The 13,308-nt window shown below is 32.7% G+C and overlaps 1 long non-coding RNA gene across 6 annotated transcripts; it reads right to left on the reverse strand.

Moving 5' to 3' along the window:
- Positions 1–1,467: 1,467 nt before the first annotated feature.
- Positions 1,468–8,383, reverse strand: LOC134690851 (uncharacterized). Of its 6 annotated transcripts, none has more exons than XR_010102038.1 (5): positions 8,346–8,383; positions 6,358–6,648; positions 6,015–6,130; positions 2,687–2,707; positions 1,468–1,798 (listed from the first exon to the last, which is right to left on the reverse strand). It is a non-coding gene; the product is annotated as an uncharacterized LOC134690851 (long non-coding RNA). The 6 variants fall into 6 exon arrangements; XR_010102039.1 differs by having other exon boundaries at positions 2,687–3,124; XR_010102040.1 differs by lacking the exon at positions 1,468–1,798 and adding an exon at positions 2,015–2,204 and having other exon boundaries at positions 2,687–3,124.
- Positions 8,384–13,308: the final 4,925 nt, after the last annotated feature.

Consider the following 13,308-nt stretch of genomic DNA (forward strand, 5'->3'; position numbering starts at 1 on the left):
ATCGATTTTTTTTGTTATCTATGAAACAAGAAAATTTCAAATGATTTGTTAATATTCAGTACTTTAATTGATGTATTCCACCTGTCCATTTGGACAAGTCTTTTTCTCTGAGATGATGCATCTTACGGACTGTTGACAAATAAGGGAAACGAACTTATTTTGTCATTGGTTTTAAACACAGGTTTCGTTCCACAAAATAATTTGCGCAATAGACATTTCAAGGTCAGTTATATTTGATTTGTCTATTTTTAGAAACGTAAATTGGAAGTTTTATTTTTCACAACAGAAAGTGTTATCAACTTTATTAAATGATTAATGCATTTCATTTTATAATCAAAGAACATTTTAATTATATTTCAGGGATAATGCATTTATAAGGGTCGGCGGGAATAAAAAACGTGAAAAGTCAATTTTATTTTTATTTTGAAAATCGGCAAAATCGGGTCGGCGGATCCGTAAACCAACAATTAAAAAAACCGTGGCCTTACCGAACTTACTCCTTTACCCACAAAAGGGGGGGGGGCAAGGCTCCCTGGATCCACCTATGCTACTGTCATTCAAGATATCAGTGTTTTCATGTAAACTCGAATCATAATTTGTCATTTTACCTTATATTTTCTGTAAAAAACAATACATTATTATATTCTGGAACAGTTCAATTGTAAAAACTCTTAGAAGCATATCTTAATTTTCTAAAAAAAAAATATAGAAATTTTTTATTTGTAATCTTTTATTTAACACATTTATTAATTTGGTTATGCATGAAAAAGGTTTGAACATTTATTTTCATATTCGTAGATTAAAGTAAATTAACATTTCCAATAAAAAAAAAATTATTCAAGAAATTATTTACTAATTATTTTTGATAGTCCAATGGAATTTACAAAAAATTTCAATATGTAAAACATTTTGAAGAAAGAGATGAAAAACACATAAAAATTTCATGTTGCATTTTGACAATTTTTGATAGAATAAATGCAGCACAGAATGAAAAAAAAACATTTTACTTACACAAGTAGTAGATAAGTTAACATATCAAATACTTGCTAACATTCTGTGGTGTCTGAGATCACCTTTTTTGTTTTGTTTTGGTTGGTGCTTGGAGTCAGATCATTCCTGGTCTTTGGTAAGGTTGTTGTGCCTGAAAGCATCCCTGATCTTTGGAAAAGTTGGTGCATGGTGTCTGAGATCATCCCTGGCTATTTAGTTTAGTTGGTTGCATGGTGCCTGAAAACCTCTTAGGTCTTTGGTTGGGTTGGTGCTTTTTGCCCTAGTTCATGTCTGTTCTTTGTTTTGGTTGGTTCTCAGTGCTGGAGTTCATCCCTGGTCTTTGGTTGAGTTGGTGCTTGAGAATCTCTCAGGTCTTTGAATGGGTTGTTGCTGTATAATATTTTGTTGTCAGTGTAGACAATTTTCCGTCACTTTTTTTGGTTATGTGTTGTCTTTTTTCACCACATGGTTTGAGATTGTACCTCTTGTTGATCAAAATATCTGACTGTTTTGTTTGAATTTTGAGGATAGTAGTAAAAATACTATTAGAGATATGCTATTCCCAGATGTTCCAGGACATGGATACCTTCATGATTACACTGTGTGTGCTGCTTCCTTGAAAAAAGGTGAAAACAAGATGTCTCATGTTAAATTTTGTGAGGTAGGATATTTCTCGTGTTCCAGGGTGTTCTCAAATTACACCAGTTAATACTTCTGATTGATTTGTTCTGTGGTTTTACCTCATTGACAAAAATACACAGAGACAAAAATAATAAATACTGCATACCTATACATCTTCGTAAGAACTCTGAAATAGATATGAAGAAGAAAGATTAGTTATTTGCACTTCCATAAAAGAAATCTACATGCCACTCTTCTTCTGTCACAACATAGCCAAACTCTAGGGTGTATGACTGAGGTTGCATCTACAACAAAAACAAATTTGTAAATTATTAGTGTTTGAGAATGTTGGTGCCACTTCCATTAAATGAGTCCATGACTGAAACATCATCTCGGCTGCATCTGCAAAAACAAATCTGTAGTGTTGTGGAGAACGTTGGTGTCACTTTCATCAAACGGGCCCTTTAACAAGCTCATGGTAGAGTGATCTTGTTACTATTGTATAGTGCTGCGGAAACTCTGTGCTACCCTCCCTGGCCTAGTACAACGGAGTCTATCCAACGTCTATGACTGTAACATCCCACTGCTGCAATCTGCGAAAAAACAAAATAATAGAATTAATAATCTGTTGTTGAACTCTGAAATGAAATAAAAATACATATACAACATTACACATATAAGAAAAAAATCAATTAAACTTTATTTTATTTTCTTTGAGGTAAATTTCAAAAATTAAATACATATTTTTTTAATTTAACTTTGGTATCTTCCTTTTTTTATGTAGCTCTTGTTGATCATTATACCAGACTGTTTTAACTATTAGAGGTATTGTATTTCTAGAAGTTCAAGGACATGCATACATTCTTGACTACACTGTGTGCTGCTTCAATGAAAAAAGGTGAAAATAAGATGTCGTGTTAAATTTTTGAGAGGTAGGATATTTTTTGTGTTCCAGAGTGTTCTCTCTCAAATTACACTAGTCAAACTTATTACTTCTGATCGATGTACTGTTCTTTGGGTTTTAACTCATTGACAAAAATACACCAAAAGACAAAAAATAATAAATATTTTATACCTATGCATCTTTGTAAGAACTCTGAAATGGATATAAGAAGAAAGATTAGTAATTTGTCACTTCCATAAAAATGGACATACAGAAGTCTATATGCCACTCTTCTTCTGTCACAACATAGCCAAACTCTAGGGTGTATGACTGAGGTTGCATCTACAACAAAAACAAATTTGTAAATTATTAGTGTTTGAGAATGTTGGTGCCACTTCCATCAAATGAGTCCATGACTGAAACATCCTCTCGGCTGCATCTGCAAAAACAAATCTGTAGTGTTGTGGAGAACGTTGGTGTCACTTTCATCAAACGGGCCCTTTAACAAGCTCATGGTAGAGTGATCTTGCTACTATTGTATAGTGCTGCGGAAACTCTGCGCTACCCTCCCTGGCCTAGTACAACGGAGTCTATCCAACGTCTATGACTGTAACATCCCACTGCTGCAATCTGCAAAAATCAAAATTATAGAATTAATAATCTGTTGTTGAACTCTGAAATGAAATATAAATACATATACAACATTACACATATAAGAATAAAATCAATTAAACTTTATTTTCTTTCCTTTGAAGTAAATTTCAAAATTAAATATTTCTTTTTTAATTTAACTTTTACTTTATTTTCCCACAAAATTTAGCTTTGTAAATGTTGTAAAAATACACAAATTATTAGTCTGTTTCTTTTGTTACCTTTTCTGAAGTTGGACACAGACTTCTTTTTAATGAGTTTTACGGTGCAAATTGCTGTGTTTGTTTTTTCTACATTGGCTCATAGAGGTATAAGTGTGGGTTGAGATCTCTCAAAACATGTTTAACCCACTGCATTTTTGCACCTGTCCCTTGTTAGAAGCCTCTGGACCTTGTTAGTCTCGTAGGTTTTTTAATTTCAGTTCATTTTAATATATGTTTGAGTTTAGTATGACATCCACTTTCACTGACCTAGTGAACATTTTTGTGTAGGGGTCAGCTGAAGCCTGCCTCCAGATGCTGGATTTTCTTGCTGAGTTGAAGAGTCATTAGTTGATTCGGCTGTTTTTTGCTCTTTGGTTGGGTTGTTGTCTCAGACATAATTCTTTTGTATAAGATTTGTACTTTGCAAATAATTGCACTCAAGTGAGTAAAAAATTGAAGCAAAAACATTTGAGTTTTACCACTGAAATAATATTTTTTGTTGGCAAAACCGTTTTATTTTGACATTCTGTTCTTTTTATTATCTGACCAAGCTGAGCAACCATCTACTACAATGGTTCTTATTAAATGCTGTATGCATACAGACTAAAATGAGGTTGAATTGTGGTTTTGGAAATGAATATGAAATCAGCAATGCTTTTCAGATCATTTTTACCAATTTAACTATAAAAATGACTGTTAATAATTACAAGTCATTTCTTCATTATTCCACTTTTATTAATATTTATAAAAAAAAAAGTGCTGTTGTTGTTTATCTAAATCATTGCAAATGCCTCTTTAAGTGATAAATTATCTAAATGTATTTTTTTTAAGCAGAAGGTGGCTAAAATACACAAGATAATGATAATTAAGTAATTTTTATAACAATTTGAAGCTCCTACCTAAGCTTAGGAATTTGATGGTTTCTTTAATGTTTTTTGAGTGAAAGTGACAAGCTCCAGGGGAGGATCCAGCCATTTTAAAAAGGGGGGTTCCCAACCCAGAGTAAAGGGGGGAGGGGTGGGGGAGTCAAACTATATGCTCCCATTCAAATGCATTGATAGGCCCCAAAAAAGGGGGGTTCCCAACCCAGATTAAAAGGGGGGGTCCAACTATATGCTCCCATTCAAATGCATTGATGGGCCAAAAAAAAGGGGGGTTCCAAATTCCAGACCCCCCCCCCACCCCTGGATTCACCACTGAGCTCATTGTGTAAAAGGCATATTCTATTGTGCAATTGTGCAAACACCATAAGCCTTGCTATCAACAATAAATTTGGTGAAAACTTTATCAAAAATGAAAGTCAAATCTTCTTATCACTAAAAAAAGGTGATATTGCCTTTTGTTCAAACTCATTTACACTCTGACGAAACTAAAAAAAAAAATCAGTCAAAGTCTATCAAATGTTTAGCATTGACAATGCATATAACATTTCAATGAAACTAACGTACATAAGGTTCTTTGTGACTCAAGAGGTGAAAGCCCATAAAACTACTAACAATGACGAAATGCTTTCCATGTCTCCAACAAAGTTGTCACTAGTACCATTCAACTTCAATCAACATTGTGTTTGTCTTAGTCAAAGTCAAAGTGCAGTGCTAGTGAAATTGTCTCAACAGAGTAGAAATGAGTAAAAAATGTTTTTGAAGATACTTGGAACATTTATAAAATTATATTTATTTCAAGATGTAGGACACACGTTTGGACATTTTAGTGTGCTGATTAGGGTCTCCATGCTGTGGTATTTTGTTAGGAGCATGGCATCCTACATCTTAGTCTTGGAATTTATTTTGAAAAATGAAGAAAAAAATCTTTTGTTGATTGTAAGCATGGCAAAAGGCAAAACAATTTCTGTATTTCTTTTATCTTAGTTATCAATTATATATGTGAGGGGGATAGGACCTATATTGGGACTCAGGAATCTGGTATTTTAAAGCACAGGATTTAGGGATTGACCCTTCAGGATAAAGTTGGTTTTTTTTTTAATTTCTTGATGTCAGGATCTAAATTTATTTAAATTTCGGGAGCTCAGGATTTTGTGTTTTTAAGCCCGGGATTTCGGGATCAGGACCCCTCTTTAAGTTTTCAGAATTATTCCATGTGGTCAGAGTTATCTCCCATTGATCAAACAACTCCATATTTACTTACATTGTTAAATTTTGAAAAATGACCAGAGCAACTGAATTATTTCTAAAGACCATTCAGGTAGTGGCCATTTCCCTCAATGATAAGAGTGACATTTTTCTCTTGTTGGGGAGTCAAGATTTCCATTATTTTTTTAAACCATAAATTGGCTTATTTAAAATTTGAAACCCCTCAATTTGAAAAGTTTTCTGTATGAAATTTTGTCGTTAAATGGTTAGGCATTGCACAAAACAGGCCCATATTTATTTAAAAAAAAAAATTCACCCTGCAACATGCTCATGTGCTTAGGTCAGATATTTGTGTGTATGTAAGTTATTTGTCAGTCTGTTCATTTTATTCACAAATATTTTAGACTTTGGATGATTTACAAGTTCACGTATTGTATAAACATCAGACTATAGTTGAAACCTCTAGATGGTTTTGGTTATTTATTTTCCTTTGGTCACTGTCTTGTTGGTGTATACCCTTGATCCCCCATTTTCCATAATGATGCTTAATATTTAACCAACAATAAGAATACTCACCAAGTATAATTTAAGATGAGGTTCTTACCATACTCTTTGGTAACCCCAAATATACTTAATACATTGCTTACTCTTCAAGGTCATACGGTTCTTCTTTCTGCTCAGTTGTTTGGTCCCTACAAAATATCATTTTATTTTAATATATGAAAGGATTGAAACTCAAAACTGTATTGTTCATCCTTTTTTAATAAAATGTTTATTCAGTCACATGTTTTCCTTGGTACATCTTCTTTAATCAATGCCATATTTCACCTCATTTCTAATATATTTATTTCAAGAAAGATAAAATTAAACACCACTATTATCCTATAAAACAAACATCAAAATTTTAACCAATACATACCTGAGTAATCATTTCCAATGCTGTAAAGCTTCATCATAAACTGATTGATGAAATGCAGCTGGCTGATTTTCTAATCATTGTAATGTTGACTATAGTCTGATTCTCTAATCATTGTAATGTTGACTCTAGTCTGATTTTCTAATCATTGTAATGTTCACTGTAGTCTGATTCTCTAATCATTGTTATGTTGACTATACAGTCTAGGTGTCTGTAAGTCTTCACATTTCTCTGGTTCAACAATTCATCAAAATAAGACTGTTGCATTTTGTGGATAATAGTCTTGTAAATTCTCTGAAAAACCAAATGTAATTAACTTTTATATAAAAAATGTATACAGAAGGTATTGCCAACAAATTCAGTTGGTACACTGTCAGTCTCCTAGACATATACATGAATGTGTCCCCTATTTCTGTTGTTGTAGGTAGATACTATTTGGAAGCAATACCTGGTCAAGTTACATGGATCTTTCAACTTGAAATGCATGATATATTTGCCACAGGGGGTTATGCACCCACAATCAATCATGAATTTTACCATGGTTACAGAACTTATAGTTACAGTTCGATGATGTTTATACAAGAGTAAAAGCTTGAAAACATAACAACTCTAATAAATCAATAAACTTAAAGAAATGGGGTAAAGTCATCATATTGTAATTTCACATGCAACATGAAAAATTAGTGAAATCATTCAATTCTCCAAAAGTAATTTTCTGGAACTTTTAAAATCTAAAATCCAACACAGATCACATTGAATCAATTAATTGCCTTAAAATTCTTTCAAACATATTTCATGTCCCCTAATATTCTAATGAAACAAGAATGTGTCCATAGTACACGGATGCCCCACTCACACTATAATTTTCCATGTTCAGTGGACCATGTAATTGGGGTCAAAACTTTAATTTGAAATTAAAATTAATAAGATCATATCATAGGGAACATGTGTACTAAGTTTCAAGTAGATGTGACTTTAACTTCATCAAAAACTACCTTGACCAAAAACTTTAACCTGAACTTTGCACTTTCATTTTTTATGTTCAGTAGACCATGAAATTGGGATCAAAACTATAATTTGGCATTGAAATTAGAAAGATCATATCATAGGGAACATGTGTACTAAGTTTCAAGTAGATGTGACTCAGTTTAACTTCATCAAAAACTACCTTGACCAAAAACTTTAACCTGAACTTTGCACTTTCATTTTCTATGTTCAGTGGACCATCGTAGGTGGGGCATAAAAATACCTAGGTCTTTGTCCAAGTAAAGATTTGGATTCTAATTCTAACCTATTGATGACACGACCATATATCGGTTCAAATTCTAACCTTTTGATCACATGACCATATAGGTGTTACACAACAATCTACTCATTTCACACTTTAGTAACTGGCTGTGCAGAAAAATATCTACTGACAACCAAAACGGCTGTAAGTAAATCGAGGATCAAGGACAATATAATGGAGAATCAAGTCTTCTACTTTTTGAATTATGGCTTTATCATCTTTATAAAATACAAATAGACCATCTACTATAAACTTGAAAACTGTAAACTTGAAATATAATTCCATGCATCAGTAAAATACGAAAAAGTAAAATAAATATTTTCAAATCTTTGCTATCGATAGTTGAGCAAAAATATGCCATCTGCATTTTCAGTTGGTGCAACCTTTTCAAACATCACGATACTTGCTACAGCATCGACTCAGGCACTTGTTTTGTAGTAACCAGTGCATGCTCTAGTTTAATTTTTTTTTATTTATTCCGATGTCAATGAACACGATTGATTGTTGGTTACTTGGTGTCCAGTGGCAAATATTTCATGCATATTCAGGACGATCAATGAACACGAGCCAACTTATTAAATTTCATCAGATAGTCTTTTATATCATATCTTAATTTTTCGAAAAAGATTTCAAAAGTCGTGTTTTGATCCATATTTTTAATAATGAAAATAATCTGGGAAAATACCAAGGGGTTAATATCTACCTTGAGTATGTGTGGTTTCACGAACAGTTCAAATCAAAATTAATCTTTTGCTTCTGTGAACTGCATGTGTCCATCTTGTTCGTTTGAAGACAAAGTGCTATTTGAAACACTTCGGCGGGAAGTTTTCCACTGGTCAACAATGAAGGGTCTAAAAACTCCAAACCAATGAAAACTCACAAAATAAGACACACCCTCGGTACTAAAACTGCTCACAAAAATTTATTTGACAACAGCTAGCCTTTTTTAACAATAAAATTTAGATCTCAAATCGAGCATAAAAAGGTGTGATAATACATTTGATATAAAAATGACTTGTAAAGATCTTTTTTATCCTAAAGACTCATGAAATTAAGAGACCGTGGCATTTTATACATAAACAGTTACAAATAATAAATAAGAAACAACACGAACTCCATTAAAAAAGTTACAATTAAATATGCATCATAATCTAGTTGTTCTTTAATATCACTTAGATCACATTTTTTTTCCAGATCCATCAATTTTGGGAACAGTTGGGATCCAAAGGGTCCTAAATTAAACTTTTGTTTGATTTCATCCAAAAATTGATTTCTTGGGTTTCTTTGATATGCTGATGATAACAACGTACTTAGATTTTGGATATTGGACCATAATAGGTAAATGTCCAATTTCAGTTCTTTGACCACATTCATTTTGTGTAACAAACCTATGCTGTGTCAAATATTCAATCACAACCCAAATTCAGAGTTGTTTAAATTTTAAACGTATTGTCAAGACTAGCTTAACTGTTCAGGGTTGCACCTCTGCAGAAAAATCCGGTTTGCTGTCACTCTGACAGCCTTGTCGTTGAAATTACATTACAGTCTTTAACAATATGCAAATCCCATATAAGGTATAAAAAGCTAACATTTTTATCTCAACTGGCTAACCTTGACCAAAATTTTTAACCAAACACTTAAATTTAACCTGAAGCTGGACAGACTGTCAGACCGACAGATGGACAAACAGACTATATCAATTAGTCAAATTATAATAAAAGCAATGACACATTAAACAGAACATTGTTTAAATAGAACGTAGGAGTACAATGAAATTTTTGGATAATATCTCCGAAATTTAAGCATTCAGAGTATATCTGACATGGGTAAAAATGTTCATCAGGAATACATTTGTATATTTGTTCTTCAATTTCCAGATAAATCAGACAACAATTTAGAAAAAAAGTAATTTTAAGAATTTTTTGCAGTTTTTGGTTTTTATCTTTATATTAATATAGATGCAGATAAACTGCAAACAGCAAAAAAAATTGAGCAAAGTAAGATCCTTAAATAGGTCCACATGACTAAAACTGTCAATTGACCTGTTAAGGAGTTCTTTATAGTTATTTTTAACATTTTTTTTTGTAATCTTTCACAAAATCTTCTCTGAAACCACTGGATCAATTCTTATGTTGGACTGTTATACCACTGTCCCAGGTTAGGGGGGTCCCTATAACCCCGCCACATTATTTATGTATGTGCCTGTCCCAAGTCAGGAGCCTGTTATTCAGTGGTTGTCGTTTGCTTATGTGTTACATATTTGTTTTCTCGTTTGAATTGTTTTAAATTGTTGTAAATTGTCATATCGTGGCCTATAATAGCTGACTATGCGGTGTGGGCTTTGCTCATTGTAGAAAGCAGTACGGTGGAGACTTAATGTTTGCACTCTGTCTGTTTGTCCATCTGTCAATTTTCCATACTTTTTTGTCAAGCCTGCGACTTTTGTCACAGAAAGCTCGACATAGGGATAGTGATCCGGCGGCAGCGTTAGCTCACTTCTTAAAAGCTTTATATTGTAGAAGGTGAAAGACCTGGATGCTTCATACTTTGTATATAGATGCTGTATGTTACGAAGTGTCCGTCAGTCCATGTCCAATGTCCTTGACCTCATTTTCATTGTTCAGTGACTACTTGAAAAAAAAAGAAGATTTTTTGTAATGTTGAATTCTCTCTTATTATAGGTAATAGGATAACTATATTTGGTATGTGCGTACCTTGCAGGGTCGTCATGCCCGTCAGACAGTTTTCTCTTGACATCGACCTCATTTCATGGATCAGTTTAAATTTTGGTGGTCAAGTCCATATCTAAGATACTATAAGCGATGGGTCTAGTATATTTGGTGAATGGAAGGACTGTAAGGTGTACATGTCCAACTGTCAGATGTCATCTGACCTTGACCTCATTTGCATGGTTCATTGGTTATAGTTAAGTTTTTGTGTTTTGGTTTGTTTTTCTTATACTGTATGCAATAGGTCTACTATATTTGTTGTATGGAAGAATTGTTAGCTGTACACATCTGCCTGGCATGGTTCATCTGACCCTGACCTCATTTTCATGCTTCATTGGTCAATGTTTAGTTTTCTTGGTTAATGTTAACTTTGTGTGACAGTTGTAATAAACCTTTATATATTTAGGACTACCAACATAATATCAATGATTAGTAATGAAGGCGAGACATGTCAGCGTGTGCACTTTTGTTTCTTCATGCTTAAAGATATTGATTTGAAATTCGGTATATAGTTTTATCATGACAATTAGTTAAAGATCAATTTCGAATTATGCTCCAGTCTAATGATTTTTAGGCAGTTAAACTGCCTCATGCGAGCACACTAGATTTGTGTTCTACCTAATACATGCTCAAATACGTGCCATTGTTATTATCTAGCTGGATATTATGTTATTTATAACTAATTGGACAGTATTTTCATACTTTTAATTCTGGATTACAAAAAATATGACCAAAAAAACCTTAAATGATCGTCGAATCACCCAAAAGTTTTGAAGTTGCACATAGGAAGTACAGCACATTAGGAATCCTTATGTAGTTTATTATCCCCTGAGCTTTTGGCTAAGATGTCAAAAAACAAGTCAACTGTATGAAATATTTAATCGCCGAAAATCTCTAAAGACAAGTTGTTTAGATTTCCCAAATGGCAAAAGTCGTAGGAATATTGTTTGTCGTCAATACGTAGTACAACTACGTCAGTGGTTTATTCCCGATTGTCCCACTTTTTAAAATTTTAGAGTTCTGATTGTCCCACATGAAAAATTCTGAATGTCCCACATTATTTTATGCAGTAAAATGTTCTTAGATAAACAATGCAACTGTTGTTTGTTTTGCTAAATAAACAAGAATTAATTATTGCACATTTAATATTAATCTTATAAAAGTATGAAAAAATGTTTTTAAACATTGAATATACTCATATCTTTACTTGAAAACGAACCATTTAAACATTAAAGTTTCCATTAACAACATGTGAGCATGAAAAACGTTTCAGCATCTCCTTTTCATTATGATATAAGCATTTACCGTAAATTATAACTTGTTAAATATAAAGACTTTATATAGAATCATATTCAAAACAGTGTGGTCCTGGCCATTGATTGACGACATAAATTATCCCATTGACTGGGACAGATTAGGTGATCAACATAAGTTACTATTATCATGTCCAAGTAACCACCATCGTATAATCCAGTTACGATTATCATACGTTACAAAATTATTGGAATAAAATATCGGTAGTTATTATTTCGGTAATCGTGAAGGCCGCATAATATTAATAATAAAATTAACGGTACCAATTTTCTTGCACCAGATGCGCATTTCGACAATATATGTCTCTTCAGTGATGCTCGTGGCCAAAATATTTGAAATCCAAAGCTTATATAAAAGATGAAGAGCTATAATCCAAAAGGTCCAAAAAATATAGCCAAATTCTTGAAAGGAATGAGAGCTTTGCACGAGGGAGATACATTCCTTAATTTATAATAACATGCACGCCCAACAATATGGTACATTCTTGAAAACAACGCGTGCACACGGAGAACGTCCAATCAGAACACTCGTTACATTATTCTTTGGTATTTTTAAAACTGAATTATCTGGAAAATGAGATAATGAATTATCTGAAATTCAGATAATCAATTATCTGGAGATAAATTAGGATTATCTGAAAATCGTTCAGATAAACCTAGCTTTTCTTAATATTTTCAAATAAACCGGGATTTTCTCCAGATAATGAATTTTCTGTATTATCTGAGATAAACAGGATTTTTTCGAATTTGAATTAAGCTGAGATAATCTAAGTTTATCTGAGATAAACCGGGATTATCTCAGATAAACCTAATTTATCTGAGATAATCTAAGATTAATTAATAAAAGTGGTTCAGGCGTGCCATAGGTACTTGTAAAAAAACGACTTTTAAGATTATTTTTTCAAAAGTTACGTGACTTTGTAACTAAAACAGGGGGGGGGGGGTATTTCATATGTTGCGCCGTAAAACCGATTTATGATTATTGCTTTAAAATTTAAGTAAACACTTCTTAATTATATGGGGACGAAGTCCCCAATTACGGTAGAAAAATCAATGAAAAAAAAAAAAAAAAAAAAATCTGGGAAAATTTCCCGAATTTTTCATTGTACTAATGAACTCAAAATCGTTAACGTTTTTTTTCAGATCTATAGTTCCTGTTCCGGTTTTCCCGCATTTGCGCAGAATTTGCTTGTTTGCATGAAACTTTGATTTTTTTTTATATTTATCAGTCTAGTAAAACATAAGATTGGATCTCAATACAAATTCAATTTTAATAATTGTTTGATATGAAAAAAAAAACGTTACGTTACCTGATGAAAGCGTTTCTTTTGTTTACATCGAATATGACGTCATAACTTAAAGAACGTCACAGCTAATTCCCTAACAACAGAACCAAAATCGGGAACGTTACGTACGGTATTTCGGTTTCTTTTATCAACATGGTTGAATTAAGAAAATAATACATACAGACTTCGTCCCCATTCACAGGTTATGCCTGCCTCATATTATCAATCTAAAGATCTGTATACTTTTTGGTGATGATTCTTAGTTTTATTTATAGTTATTGAAAAAGGGGGGTCACATGTCGCACCGTATCTTAAAACGATTTATGATTGTTGCTTAA

This window comes from Mytilus trossulus, chromosome 11 (assembly GCF_036588685.1).
Source record: "Mytilus trossulus isolate FHL-02 chromosome 11, PNRI_Mtr1.1.1.hap1, whole genome shotgun sequence".
Taxonomy (NCBI): domain Eukaryota; kingdom Metazoa; phylum Mollusca; class Bivalvia; order Mytilida; family Mytilidae; genus Mytilus; species Mytilus trossulus.